The sequence below is a fragment of the Sus scrofa genome, chromosome 13 (assembly GCF_054392235.1).
Source record: "Sus scrofa isolate SSC_HxYL_T2T_F1_AM1 chromosome 13, Sscrofa_HxYL_maternal_Yorkshire_Landrace_v2.0, whole genome shotgun sequence".
Lineage (NCBI taxonomy): Eukaryota > Metazoa > Chordata > Mammalia > Artiodactyla > Suidae > Sus > Sus scrofa.
Window position 1 is genome coordinate 199,558,787 of NC_139395.1, and position 15,924 is coordinate 199,574,710.

The 15,924-nt window shown below is 33.0% G+C and overlaps 1 long non-coding RNA gene across 6 annotated transcripts in view; it reads right to left on the reverse strand.

Moving 5' to 3' along the window:
* Window positions 1-15,924, reverse strand: part of LOC102164036 (uncharacterized) — a 279,677-nt gene that overhangs the window by 250,509 nt on the left and 13,244 nt on the right. The window lies entirely within an intron of this gene.

Here is a 15,924-nt window from a genome sequence, read left to right on the forward strand (position 1 = left end):
GTATTTCTCAAGTTGTCCAATTTATGTCTATGGTGCAAATCCAAAAAAAAAAAAAGAAAAAAAAAAACCAACTACTATGCCTGATGTCACCACTCACACATTTTAAATGACACAAACTGGAAGGATGATAAGCTGAAGAATATAATCTGTGCAGCAACATGACTTTTAAGGGCACATAAACAACTCTCTTCCAACTGTAACAAACACCATGCTTACCCAACATTCCAGCTGGCATCTCTGAAAGGTCATAAAGACATATTTACATAGTGATATAAAATCACACTTAACATTCCTGGTGAGGTTCTGCTGGCAGGAAGATTTTGTTATTTATATTTCCTATAAATTATATTTATATTCTACTGAAGGGGTTCAAGATTTTCTATGAAGTGGACTCTAGAGTCATCTTATAGGATACCTATGTAATTTTTCAATTTTTCATTTTGGCATTTTACAGTCAAAAATAATTGGATAAAAATACCTCATTTTTCTTTTTTTTTAAAATATGCTATCTACTTGAATAATTTCAATCTAAAGATTCCAGCTATAGCTAAACTCTTATAACTGATATATATTATATAATAAATTATATATATGTATATTATATATATGTGTGTGTATGTGTATTTGTGTGTGTGTATAAATAATCCCCTCTCTCTAGTTTTCTTCTGTCTTTTGGGGATTCCAGTCATATATATGCTGTTATGTACTGCTTTTATATGTTTTGTTTCTCTCACATCTTCCAAGATTTCCACCTCCCCTCAATTTGGAAACATCTAAGGATTTTTAGCCATCAGTTGTCCTATAGGATGTTTATTTTCACCAATCACATATATCATATCTAGAACTTTTTTCTTTAATTGTCAGCTGTTTAGAATATCTTATTTGTTATTTGAATGTAGGAACTCCTCAGTATTTTTAATTAAAAATGCGATATTGATTTAAAATGGGTTTTTTGGAGTTCCCATCATGGTGCAGTGGAAATGAATCTGACTAGAAACCATGAGGTTGCGGGTTTGATCCCTGGCCTTGCTCAGTGGGTTAGGAATCCAGCGTTGCTGTGAGCTGTGGTGCAGGTTGCAGATGTGGCTCAGAACTGGCATTGCTATGGCTCTGGCGTAGGCACAGCAACAGCTCTGATTAGACCCCTAGCCTGGGAACCTCCATATGCTGCAGGTGTGGCCCTAAAGAAAACAAAAAAGCGATAAATAAAATAAAATAAAATAAAATAAAATAAAATAAAATAAAATAAAATAAAATGCTTTTTGGTTTGTTTTGTTTTGCTTCCTGAATTATTTATATCTCCTTGTGTTCTACTGTTTATTTTGTTTTTTCACCGGGTATATGAAGGTCCCACCATATACCCGGTGGGACCTTCTTGTATCCTCCCAATTCTATTTCCCTTCTCTCCTCCAGGATTTTTAATCACCCCATTGTTTTATGCTTCACCTCCTCCTAATTCTGTTATTTTTTTTTTTAATCTTTTGTCATTTGCACTACTGCACAGTGCTACTTTCTTAGGAAAGATAAGGGGAATGCATGGGCATCTTGGCTGCCATTTAATCCATATTTAGCTTTTATAGAAAATATATTCAGGGCAATATAATCTTAGCACATCTATTGAAGTAAAGACCACATAGTTTATGGAAAATAAATGTGCAGTTACCCTAATAGTAATTTTATAAGATGTATATATCTTTACTATTATTTAGTTTGCAAAATCAAGGAATTTAAATCTTTTATAAGACCTCAAATATGGTGGAATATAAGGTGTAAATGAAGGATAATGTTTAAAAGTAAATAAACAAAATATACATTAACAAATAAGAAGGAAATTTTTGTTTGATTCAATGACTAATTATGCACCTTTATAGATTTGCCTCTTTCATTGGCTGAATTGCGTACCACCCCTGCAAATTCACACATTCCAGAAACTTAAAATGTGATCCTATTTAGAAATAAAATCCTTGGAGATGTAACCAGTTAAGATTAGGCTCTCAGTGTAGGGCCTAACTCGACATGACTGTGTCCTTATAAAAGGGGGAGATTAGAACACAGACACATAGACATAGGGAAAATGACATGTAAAGTTTAGAGCTATGTTGTCACAAGCCATAATCAGAAGCTAGAGAGAGGTCTGGAACAGATCTTTCCCTAAAACAGTCAGAGGGGGCATGGCCCTGACAATACTTTGATTTCAGACTTCTAGCCTCTAGACTGTGCAACAATACATTTCTGTTGCTCTAAGACATTCAGTTGGTGGTACTTTACTACAGCATCCCTAGGAAACTAATATATCTTATTTGTCTTTTGGAATATTGTTCTTATTTCTGCTACTTCCTATTTGCTAGTTTTTACCTCACTGCTGATTTATAAAAATAAAAGCATTTTTCATAAATGCAAAACAGTGCATGTTCTGGCATCTGCCATCCACTCTAGCTTTATCTTATAATCTTCCATGACTTAACGCCCTGCTCTTTGCTCTCTCCAGCCACACTGGTTCCTGATACTACTCCTGAATTTTCATACCCCTACTATCATCATCATAATCTGCTTCTTGAATGGATCGTTATTTTTTTCCTGTTAGGGTGTCTTTTCAAATGTTTTCATCTGCTTAGAAAAATTTATTCTCTTCCCATCCATTTCACATAGTTTAAACAATCTATCTATCTATCCATCCATCTATTTATATATTGGGTTAATTCTTGGTCAGTATATGGAAATTTTCTGAGAGCAGAGCTGTGTCTGTTTTCACTCATCACTGCATTCCCATTGTCAAACATGGTTCCCTGGCACTAAAATAAATAAATCAATGAAAAACATTAACTGTTGTAGCTGAGATCTTAGAAGGAGATAACAATAAAATTACTTCATTTTGGCTACATAGGCTTTGAATTATTTATTTACATGTGAAAATAAAACATACTCAAGCTACAAAGAAATAACATTTTAGAAATTCCTATGATACTTTTTATGGCCCTCACTATTTCAATACACACTCTCTTTAAATCATAACAGGCTTGTATAACCTCCCTCCCTGCAAATACATTTTTTTCTGATAAAGAAACTGAGCTTTATTTAACTTAATTAACTACTGTGATCTCACTGATAGCTGTCATATTACAATAATGTGCCATGGAGTGCAATTTAGGTAAGTATTAAAAAGCCTTGCAGTCACAATAGTCAGAGAACATTTTGGCTGAAGAATATTTGAGGAAGGGAATTAAGTATAGGCATAGACATTTCTGAAAGCAAAAGCAGAATGAATGTACAAATTTGACTCTTCCTCTTCAATCAACTCCACCAGTGAGCATCCAAGAATGAATGTTTCTTATTTCAGTGACTGCCAGATTTATGTCATGTTTATGTCAATGAAGTCAACACATGAAAAGTACTTTAGTCAACTGTATACATTATTGAATTAAACAGAGTCCTGTGAGGACCTTCCAGTCTGTTAAAAGATCTTTACCTGAAGTTTACTTATTTTATATTTCTCAGTCCATTACTCAGAAAATTCATGTGCATATCATCTTTCATGGTTTTTTTTTTTTTTGGTCTAACAATTTTTCTGGATGATGATTTCACTCTTCTGTATTTTGTTGTCACATGTAATTTATTTTTCTTTTATGGCCACAGGATATGGAAGTTCCCAGCCTAGGGGTTGAATTGAAACAGCAGCTGCTGACCTATGCCACAGCCACAGCAACGCTGGATGTGAGATATGTCTGCTACCTACACAACATGTGGCAGCAGCACCGGATACTTAACCTACTGAATGAGGCCAGAGAATGAACCCACATCCTCTAGGACGCTATGTTGGATCCTTAACCCACTGAGTCACAATGGGAACTCCCACATGTGCTTTCTGAGGTCAAAATAACACCAGCAGATATATCTCTGGGGTCATGCACAATTAAAACCAAATGAAGATGGCACATATTTTTAGGAGATGAACGGGAGGTGTCAGAAATAGCTAACTAATTTTATTCTTCCAAATATTTATGCTTCAATATCCAGGCTTATTGCAGTTGTAATCGGAGAAGCCTAACACAGTAGAGAATTTATGTCAGGCTGCAGTTGGTCACTATTTGGACAAAGTTTTTAGCAGACTCAGAGTTCTGGCTATACCAGGAAATGTTTCAGGAGCAACAGCAGCAACTACTTTTCTGTGCTTATTATAAATCAGGGTAGGTTTAAAATTTTCACATGTGTAAGCTAATTTAATTTAAATCATATTTCTTTACTTATAAATAGACAATATAAAACTAAATGGATTTGATTCCTGCTGAAAATAATTTAGGAAAATTTACAACTCTCATCTCAATTTTTTTCCTTAAATTGCTCTACATCACCAACAATAAAAATCTCTAGGTATCTAGACCCCAACTAATGACCACTGAAAACTTTATTAAGTACATCAGCAACACAAACTGCGGACTACCAGCCTGGTCTCCTGGCACTGGAATCCCTATAGTCTGCTGCTCAGGGCTTTGCCTAAGCCAGTTAGATATGCCCTCTGCAACCTTGTTCTGAATCTCACCTCCTTTCTGGGTTAATTTTTGCTTTTAGACTCTGAGGAATAAAGACAGACAGAGATCACTGTATGGAAAGTGAAAAATTATCAGTACCATAAGCTTGGGTGATTGCTGGAATCAGAAAACCATTAGAAATTGAGTTATTAGGAACAATTTTGCTATTTATTCATTTTTATTTGTTGGAAATGTGTTTCATTCTGCATATTTCCTCACACTTGTCGGCCCTCTTCATGATTCTTAGTAAAAATCCCAGGGATACTAAGTGCATAGTTCTGAACTTTGAATATGGTATTATAACCTGTGCAATTTTAATCACTGGGGAAGTTGGGGATAGTTACAGCAGTGATGTACTTGTTCTTAAAAGTAACATATGATTTTCATGATTCAATTACTGTAGCTGGTCTTCTTATAAGATATAAAATGCAAATTTAGGAGTTATCCTTACCTGAAATTAGCAATAATTATTTTTTTACTCACAAAATTAATTTTAAAAGTAGGAAAATTGTCAATATTTAAATAAATCTTTACACATACACCAAGTATCCACTAGGGGTGGATATAGGCTAGCCATATAGGATACTAAAATGATTAAAATATAGATATTATCCATGTGATGTGTTTAGAGACTAGAGAAATAAATAATGCTATCTGAGGTAATTAATCACTATATGCTTTTCTCCCTTTCCACCAATAATGAGACAGAGTACTGCAGAATAAGTGACGGAAAAAGAGATTCAGGTCATGAGGCAGTAGCGGAAAGACAGAGACAGAGAGACTTCTGGTAATGTTCATAAACGATTAGAGGTAAAAGTAAAGAAAACAAAACTAATTAGATATGAAACAGGAAATTAAAAATGCAGATCCATGTGAAAAAAATGTCTCTGTTCATTCGGACTGCTATAACAAAAACAACATAGATTGAGTGACTTCAACAACAAACATTTATTTCTCATATCTGGGACATCCAAGAAGAAGGATCCTTCAGATTCGGTGTCTGCTAATAGCCTGCTTCCTGGTTCTTAAACTACTATCTTCTTGCTATGTCCTCACTTAGAAGTAGGGGTATGGGAGCCCCGGGGGTGGGGTGGGGTCACTTGTATAAGCTCCCTAATCTCATTCATGCGGGCTCTGTTCTTAGGACCTAATCACTTCCAAAGGTCTCACATTCAAATACGATCACACTGAGAATTAAGTTTCAATATACGAATTTGGGGGGGACATAAACTTTCAGCCTAAAATATCCAAGACACAAAAATAAACAAAGATCAATATGAATATATATGATTATTTGAGAGTTGAGGAGAGTATCAGGTTGATAAATATAGTAAGAGGTAAGGATTTTATATCCAAGTTAGTTGTCCTTCTAATACTAAGACTATAGCAGCATATAGAACACTACAAAATAGGAATAACAACATATTTAAAAAGCAACATTCAGGAAATATACTAGCCCACAATTCTTTCTTGAGAATCTACAAAAGGATTACCTTCATCTAAAGAAGAGATAATGGTGAAAATACTAGCAAAAAGAAGGAGGGTTAACATTTCATATAGTTAAAAAGTAGTTCTAATTTCTTTAAATGGATATATACATATATATATAAATATGTATAAATTAAACATATAAATATATATGCTCTGATGAAGAATTCATATAATAAAAAGGGAGATTAGAGAAAGAAAAAATATAGTTTAATCCTACTACCCAATGCATAGTAAATAGGTGTGAGTCAAAAATATCAAAGCAGTGTTATCAAGTATAACTACCATATTATACATAAGATCCTCAGATCTTGTATGTACAACTGAAAATTTTACCCTTTTACCAACCTCTCCCTATTTCCTCCAGCCGCTAACTCCTGGCAACCACTTTTCTGCTCTCCACTTTATGTTTTTATAAGCTCAAAAATTTTTTTTCACATATAAGTTGTATGATGCAGTGTTTACCTTCCTCTGTCTGGAATTACTAATGAAGGCTAAATAAGATAACAGGAGCCTAAGTTAATTTTTAAAGGTATAAGAACAGGGGTAACTATTAGAACAAAAATACAAACTTTCTTAAATATTGAATTTTTTTAATTATGTAAGGAATTACATTGTACAGAGAAAAGAAAAATAAATACTTTATAATGAACATAGTATAACATAAAATAATGTTAAATTTGAGACCCTATGTATCACCTTATCTATAAATGTTAATGGGTTCAATTAATCTACAAAAGAAAAATAAATCTAATTGTAAAATAAATAGTTAGATATACATTTAGAAGAACATGAAGCATTCAAATCATGAGTAAGTTTATCTGAGTCATGGGAAAAACTCTAAATTTGACTCAAAATCTAGATCCAATAAAAAATTAATATATCTGACACACAAAAATTTTAAAAGACTTAAAAACCCTTGCATGTCCATAAACACAGACAGAAAACAAATGACAAATAGAAGAAGAAATTTGCAACATATATCACAGATAAAGTGCTAATACGTTTTAAGTGTATAAAACATTCTTATAATTGAAGGAATCAAGACCAGGAAATGTGCAAAATACATCAGAAAACGATGTAATGACCTTTAAATATATGAGAAGTTCTCATTCACTCATTATAAATGCATGCAAACAAAATCTACACTGAGATACCATTTCTCATCTATCAGATCAAGAAAAATGAAAAGACTGGTAAAGTAATCTATTGATGAGCTGTGAGAAAATGAGCATTCTCACAGATTCATACAATATGAAAGAAAATCTGGCTATATTAATTGCATATGTACATGTTACTTCAATGATGGTAGCCTTCTAATGATATGAAAACATGCATTATGATATTCTTTAAAATTTTTGGAAATAAAATAGATGTCCATACATAGGGAGGTGTACTAAGTAAACCGTAGTAAATCCTCAGATGGAGTAATAGGCAGTTTTGAAAAAGAATGTGTAGTATTTCTGGCAACTGAGTGATTTCTAGGATGTACTGTTACAAAAGAAAAGCAAACTGCAGAGTGTATATATTTTAGTTTTTTATATAAGAAAAAGGAGTAATTAAATATTAATGTATCTGATAAGTTTTGAAAATGAAATCCAACAGACATAAGCCAGACAAAATTGTAATTAGTTATTTATAGTGAGTGGGTAGAAACAGATATGGAAGTACTGAATCTCATGCTCTGAAACATTTAAATATATCTTTTACATAGTTTTTATTTTTGGAGCCTATCCTATAAAATTAAATAAAATCAATAAGAATGGGGAAAATCTGCTTTTTATGTCAAATGACTAATATGACTGCAATAAAAAAGAGGTAAGTACTAGCCAAAATAATTTTGTGTGTGTGTGTGTGTGTGTGTGTGTGTGTGTCTTTTTGTCTTTTCTAGGACCACTCCCACGGCATATGGAGGTTCCCAGGCTAGGGGTCGAATCGGAGCTGCATCTGCCGGCCTACGCCAGAGCCACAGCAACGCTGGATCTGAGCCGCATCTGCGACCTACACCACAGCTCACTGCAACGCTGGATCCTTAACCCACTGAGCAAGGCCACGGATCGAACCTGCAACCTCATGGTTCCTAGTTGAATTCGTTAACCACTGTGCCACGACGGGATCTCCCAAAATAATTTTAAAAGCAGAATTTTAATGATAATGTACACAGTCTACAAATAAAAAGAAAAATAATCCAGACAAAATATAAATTAAAATTAACATTTTTGGATCTGGGACAGTGATATGATAAATAACAAACCTACTCTGATTTTTCAGTTTTTTCATTCTTTCTTTTTTTTTTTGCCTGGTTTGAGAAAAATAGTTTTTATGGATAAAGGGAGCTTTTTATTTCATTGCTTACGTAATACTTACATAGAAATGGAGGGAGAATAAAATAACACTGGTGGTATTCTACTGAAACTGGGGGTATAAGTATGAACACACGGTCTAAGACTTCTTGAATAATTGGTTGATTTCAGATCTGGAGAAGTAAAATTAAAGATGTACTCAAAGAAAACTAGGGCATGTAAAAAAAAGGATACTAGATCCAATTTGAAGGGGCTCCCGCTGGATAAATCTGAGACATTTTGGCTATCAAAATAAATAACAAAACCTATAAATTATAACTGAATAAATGAGAAAACATGCATTTATATTTAAATAGATGATTATGTAAAGAGAGAGAAAAAATATTCATTTAGACTTGAATTTCACCTAACAGAATATATGGGAATGATGCAATGATGGAGATTATTTAAAAATGTCATTTAGTGATTATGATAATAACAATTGTTTCAGATAAGATTCGGTAACAGATGCCAAGACTCATTGGAAAAAGATTGATAACCAGGGTATAGTAACTATACGTATCTATATACTCTTTTCTCGACAGAGAGAGAGCGAAACCAAATATGACAAAAATTTTCAATTGGAAAATAATTAATAATGATTATATGTAATAAATAAAGAGAGGTAGTGCTTCTCAAACCACAACATGGGAAGCACTTCTGCAGATACAAATTCTTAACCAATTCATGATCTAAAACTAACTGGTGATTTATTTCACTCACACATCAAAGCAAATGAACTTATTAGACTTCCTTATCAGTAGCTTTCTTGCAGAAGAAAAAGATAAAGAAAACCAAAACTACACATAAACTTCCTTGAAGAGACACTTCAAATGATTGCTTTCCATTTCTACTTTCATTAGATATGCTTTGACATTTCATTGCCTCAACAACCAGCCACTTGAGGATTTTTTTAAGATTGTATTTAAAAAATATATTATGAGGACAGAGACATAATGTGTAATTTAAAATTTCAAATGTCTCTTACATTTATTTTTGTTGCCATTCTTCAATTATTATTGTTTAACTTTGCTAAATAAAGCCAGTAATGCAGGAAGAGCAGAGAAAATCAGTTTTCTTCTCAAATTTTCAGGTTTACATGATTGGACTGCTTGTCTGCCTCCAGATACTGCACACTTTGATGAATACTGACTTTAAGAGTTTTAGAACAAAAATAAGTTTAGTAAAAATAAGAATGGAACAGAAACACTATTTTAAAAACATCAAAATTACACAAAATGAAGAGATAATAGAGGCTTTTAGTAGCTGTAAAATTAACAAATTGCTATGGTGTTTCACTAAATTTGATGATTTAATTATGTAATAGCCAATTATATTAAAGGCAATGCTACTTCTAGTGGTTTTAAAAAAATGAAGATACCATCTAATATGCTATCATTTTTGATAATAAAGATAACTAGTATCTTTATTTTAATTATTTCATGGTCACTATTTGAAAATGTACAAATTCAGCTTTAAATAAACTTAAAAGTTACATTACTATGATAAGCTTTTAAAAAATAAAATGTATATTTCTTTGAACTACTACTAAAGGAATCATTTCACAGACTATCTTCCAAGGATCTATCATTTTCTTAAGCATAGCTGTAACCATAGATTTATATTTTCAGGGTAATTTAAAATAATTCATAAATATCTCACAATACCACTTGGCTATTTAAGGAAGCTCCCAGTATGCAGCTCCACTTATTTTCCTATGAAGCATAATCTGAGCTGGAACAACTGGTGACAGTTTTAAGTCTGCAGTGTTCCACTTCTTTGATTTTTATAGATGGGTATAGAAATATTTATCCTAGAAAATTAGCCATTGAATTCATTTGGGGCAGCATGTGCCCTGAGAAATGTATCTCTAGGTCTGTGCATATCAATAATTTAAAATAAAAGGGTGAAGCAGTATCAACAATTAAACTCTTAAAACGTGGCTTTTAATTAGAAAAGGATGTAAAAATAGGGCAACACTTTAAAGTGGTAAAATGAAACCTATTTGTAACATATTGGCAATTAAACGTATTCCTTTTTTATTATTCCTAGAAACTCTGTGCTGCACTTATAAGGCAAACCTAATTCTTTAATGCTAGTTTTGAATCATAAATTTAAGCTGACAGTTGTTAGGTTTCTTATTTCAGGTTTTCAAGTTCCTATGTGCTGCTTTTAAAAACTGAAAAGCCATTTCTTTCTTTAGGTTTTATTTATTGAAAAAATGTTTTTTTTCTGCGTTTATAACAATCTATTTTCTAAATTTTACCAAATATGCTTAAAATACAATAAAGTGTTAAATATCCTTCACATTCAGAAGTGTGGTGCTCTTAATGAGGATCTGTGGATTTTTATATGTTACATTCGTTACATGTAAATAATAGAACAAGAAGTTTTTCTAGAAGCAGAATGTGTAACCTAAATATTGCTGACAAAAGGATGATTTTAACTACTTCCTTGGGGTTAGCTTTCATATGTTTAACTACAAGTTAATAAGTACTAATGGCAGCATTGAGAACTGAGATCAGGGCATAATACATTATTCTTTGCCAATCAAAAATTATCTGCGGGGAAAATTATTCTGCTTTCACTGTATTTTTATAAAACACATCAATACTTTCATATGAAAAAGGTAAATGGGATTTGTACTTTAAATGCCAAGTACTACTAATTAATAAGAGATCTGACCATACCTACAGTCTCAAAAAAGCATTGGGCTTTTTTATCTAGCATATCTATTACATAAGACAATACATTTCGTGTTTAGTAGAATGACTGATCTGACAAAGCAGGGGTGAATATTTCGTGGAAGACATAGTAGTCTTCCTCCAACATATGAGCTGATATGGATTAGAGTTCCACTACTCTGTAACTCGGTCTTCCTCTATATCCTGATATCTTTTATAATTTATCAGAGATATTCTTAAGGCTTTTCATACACAGGGCTGATTACTATGGGATTAACAAATGTCAAGGATTTATAATTCTATCATCTTTTTTATTTGACTAATATTTAATGGGATCAATTATGCCTCTAGCATTTAGTTACATTTGCATTCACCTTTCTTGTGTTTTAAATTTACTTTTGTACCTCTGGGCCCTCACATGCGCCATTCCTCTTGTCTGTAATGACCTTTTCCTTATTCTTTACTTAGATTATTAATTTGCCTTCAGGTTTTAGGCAAAATTTGACCTCATGGAAGCCTTCTAAAATTCTCCATCCAGTAAAATATGATATAGAAATGCTTCTCCTCTCTGTTCACAGATGGTTCTCTGCTATGTATATGAATGTCTTCACTGAAATACACTATCATTTTACTCATCTATACTATAGTCAGATTCTCTACAGCAAAGAATGTTATGCAACAGTTAAGATTTTTAATTGTTAATTCATTTAAAAGTATTATTTCCGTATTTTGGGTAGTTCTCAAAAGAACTCAACAGGTTCATAATTTTGCATGGCTCTCATTTACATGTAGTTTTAAGATGCTATGTTATTAAAGTGATTTGATGCCTCACTAAACTAATATTTACTGAAGAGATTCATGTGGGTACTAGAGGGGAAGTTAGATGGTATACAAAGAGACTATCACAAACTTCTGTTTCTGGACTTGACAGAGCAGCTGATGTTAACTATTCTCACTGAGTAAAATTACCCTGAATCCCCCATACCTCAAAAAAATATTACTTTCTTGACTGCAGAGAGCAATCAAATCAGCAAAGAAACTGTAGGGAAAGAAAAGCAAAACAGTAAATAAAGAGAGTAGAGGCCTAGTAGGAAGAAGCAGACATGGAATTCCATTTGTAACTGAAGTGCAGAGACTATTATTGAAATTTAGACTCTGAAGTGACTGTGAGTTGAGTGTATTTTAAAAAGACATAAAAAATAAAAAGAAATGCTCTTTTGTTTGATATGAGTATTGCAACTCCTGATTTCCTGTCTTGTCCACTGGCATGAAATATCTTTTCCCAACCTTTCACTTTCAATTTATATATGACCTTTGCCCCAAGATGAGTCTCTCGTAGACAGCATATTTAAGCTCTTGCGTTTGTATCCAATTGGCCACTCTATGTCTTTTGATTGCAGCATTCAGCACATTGACATTTAAGGTAATTATTGGTAAATATGTATTTATTGCCATTTTAAACCTTGCTTTCCAGTTGATTATATGTTTATCCTTTGCTCCTTTCTTTCTTTGGTTGGATGATTTCCTTTTATTTAATGCTTGTGTCCTTTTCTTTTTAGCTTTTGTGAATGTAATGTTTGGTTGGTTTTGATCTATGGTTGCCCTGTTTTCAAGTATATCAATCCCTTATTATATCAATCCCTGCTTGCTTTAGTCTGATAGTCAGTCATACAGGCTCAAACACATTCTAAAATAAAAAAGTCTAGATTTTCTTACTTTCCTTCCCCACATTATATGATTTTGAAGTCCTTTTCTAACATCTTTGTATTTTTTGTCATTTTTACAGTAGTTTTGATTTTTCCCCTTACATCTATATAACTGGCTTATTTAAGGTTTGCTTTCCAATTGTGATATCTTTAAAATGAAGGCCTTAAAGAAAGGCAAAGAAGGATACTATTTAATGATAAAGGATCCATTCAATAAGAGGATATTACAGTTGTCAATATGTGTGCCCCAATATAGGGGCACCCACATACATACAACGAATACTAACAGACATAAAAGGAGAAATTGATGGGACTATAATAATAAGATACTTTAACATCCCACTTACATCAGGGACAGATCCTCTAGACAGAAAATCAGTAGGGCAACAGAGATGCTAAGTGACTCAATAGAGAAGTTAGACTTCATTGACATTTTCAGGATATTACATACAAAAAAATCAGAATATACATTCTTCTCAAGTGCACATGGAACATTATCAAGGATTGACCACATAATGGGGCACAAAACTAACCTCAACAAATTTGAGGGTTTAGAAATGATTTTAAGTATCTTTTCTGAGCACAATGCCATGAAACTAGAAATCAACCACAGGAAAATAAATGCGAAAACATTGACTACATGGAGACTAAACAACATGCTACTAAAAAACCAATTGGTCAATGAGGAAATCAAAAAGGAAATTTAAAAATACCACAAGACAAATGATAATGAAGATACAACCATTCAAAATTTATGAGATGCCACAAAAACTGTACTTAGGGAAATTCATAGTGATGCAGGCCTTCCTCAAAAAAGAAGAAAAATCTCAAATCGACAACTTATTCCACCACCTAAATGAATTAGAAAAAGAAAAACAAATAAAACCTAAAGTCAGCAGATGGAAGGAAATCATAAAGATCCGAGAGTAAATCAATAAAACAAATTTGAAAAACAGTAGAAAAAAAAATCAATAAACCCAAGAGCTGGTTCTTTGAAAGGGTAAACAAAATCGACAAACCTCTGGTCAGACTCACCAAGAAAAGGAGAGAAAAAAACCAAAATGAATAAAATAAGAACTGAAAAATGAGAAATCTCAAAGGATACTGCAGAAATGTAAAAAGCCATAAGAGAAGACTATGAACAATTGTATGCCAACAAATCTGACAACCTACAAGAAATGGACAACTTTGTAAAGATTTACAGCCCGTCAAAACTGAAAAAAAGAAGAAATAGATCGACCAGACCAATCACTAGAAATGAAATTGAGTATCTCATAAAAACACTCTCTACAAACAAAAGTCCGGGACCAAATGCCATCACAGGAAAATTCTACCAAACATACAAAGAAGAACTTACACCCATCCTTCTTAAACTTTTCTAAAAGGTTGAAGAAGAAGTAACACTCCCAAAGACATTCTATGATGCAACCATCACCAAAGTACCAAAACCAAAGATACTACCAAAAAAGAAAACAAAAAGCCAATATCTTTGATCAATATAGAGGTAAAAATTCTCAGCCAAATTTTAGCCATCAGAATCCAACAACATATAAAAAAGATCATATACCACGACCAACTGGGATTCATCTCAGGTTCACAAGGATGGTTCAAAGTATGCAAATCAATCAACATCATACACCACATGACCAAAAGAAAGGTCAAAAACCACATGGTCGTCTCAATAGATGCATAAAAAGCATTTGACAAAGTCCAACATCCATTCATGATAAAAACTCTTACCAAAGTGGGTAGAAAGGGAACATACCTTAAAACAGTAAAAACCATTTATGACAAACCCACAGCAAATATAATACTCATGGAGAAAAGCTGAAAGCCTTCCAGCCAAAATCTGGAACAAGACAGGGATGGCCACTCTCACCACTGTTATTCAACATAGTATTGGAAGTTCTATCCATAGCAATCAGACAAACAAAAGAAATAAAATGTATCCAAAATGAAAGAGAAGAGGTAAAACTGTCATTGTGTGCAGTGACATGATACTATATATAGAAAAGCCTAAGGACTCCACACAAAAACTACTCAAGCTTATCAATGAATTCAGCAAAGTAGCAGGATGCAAGATTAACTTTCAGAAATCTATTGCATGTCTCTATACTAACAATGAAATATTAGAAAAGGAATAAAAATACAATATTTTAAAAAATCATATCCCAAAACATCAAATACCTAGGAATAAACCTGACCAAGGAGGTGAAAGACTTACATGCTGAGAACTATAAAACATTAATCAAGGAAATTAAAGAGGATGCAAAGAAATGGAAAGATATTCCATGCTCCTGGACTGGTAGAATTAATATCAAAATGGCGATACCACCCAAAGCAATCTAGAGATTCAATGTAATCCCTATCAAATTACCCATGACATTTTCCACAGAACTAGAACAAACAATCCAAAAATTTATATGGAACCACAAAGACCCAGAATTGCCAAAACAATCCTGAGGAACAAAAACCATGCAGGAGGCATAACTCTCCCAGACTTCAGGTAATATTACAAAGATACAGTAATCAAGACAGTGTGATACTGGTACCAAAACAGACACACAGACCAATGCAATAGAACAGAGAGCCTAGAAATAAACCCAGGCACCAATGGTCAATTAATCTTCAACAAAGGAGGCAAGAATACAAAATAAGAAAAAGACAGTCTGTTCAGCAAGTGGTGCTGTTCAAACTTGACAGCTGCATGTAAATCAATGAAACTAGAACATAACCTCACACAATGCACAAAAACAAACTCAAAATGGCTTATAGACTTATACGTAATACAAGACACCATAAAACTCCTAGAAGAGAACATCAGCAAAACATCCTCTGACATCAACAGTAAAATGTTTTCTTACGTCAGTCTCCTAAGGCAATAGAAATAAAAACAAAAATAAACAAATGGGACCTATTAAAACTTACAAGCCTTTGCACAGCAAAGGAAACCATTAAAAAAAAACCCAAAAAGACAACCTATGGAATGGGAAAAAACAGCTGCAAATTATGCAACCAATAGGGCCTTAATCTCTAAAATATAAAAACAACTCATATAACTCAACAGCAAAAAAACAAACAACCCAATTGAAAAATGGGCATAAGACCATTTCTCCAATGAAGACATATGGATGGTCAATAGGCACATGAAAAAGGCTCAACGTCACTAATTATTAGA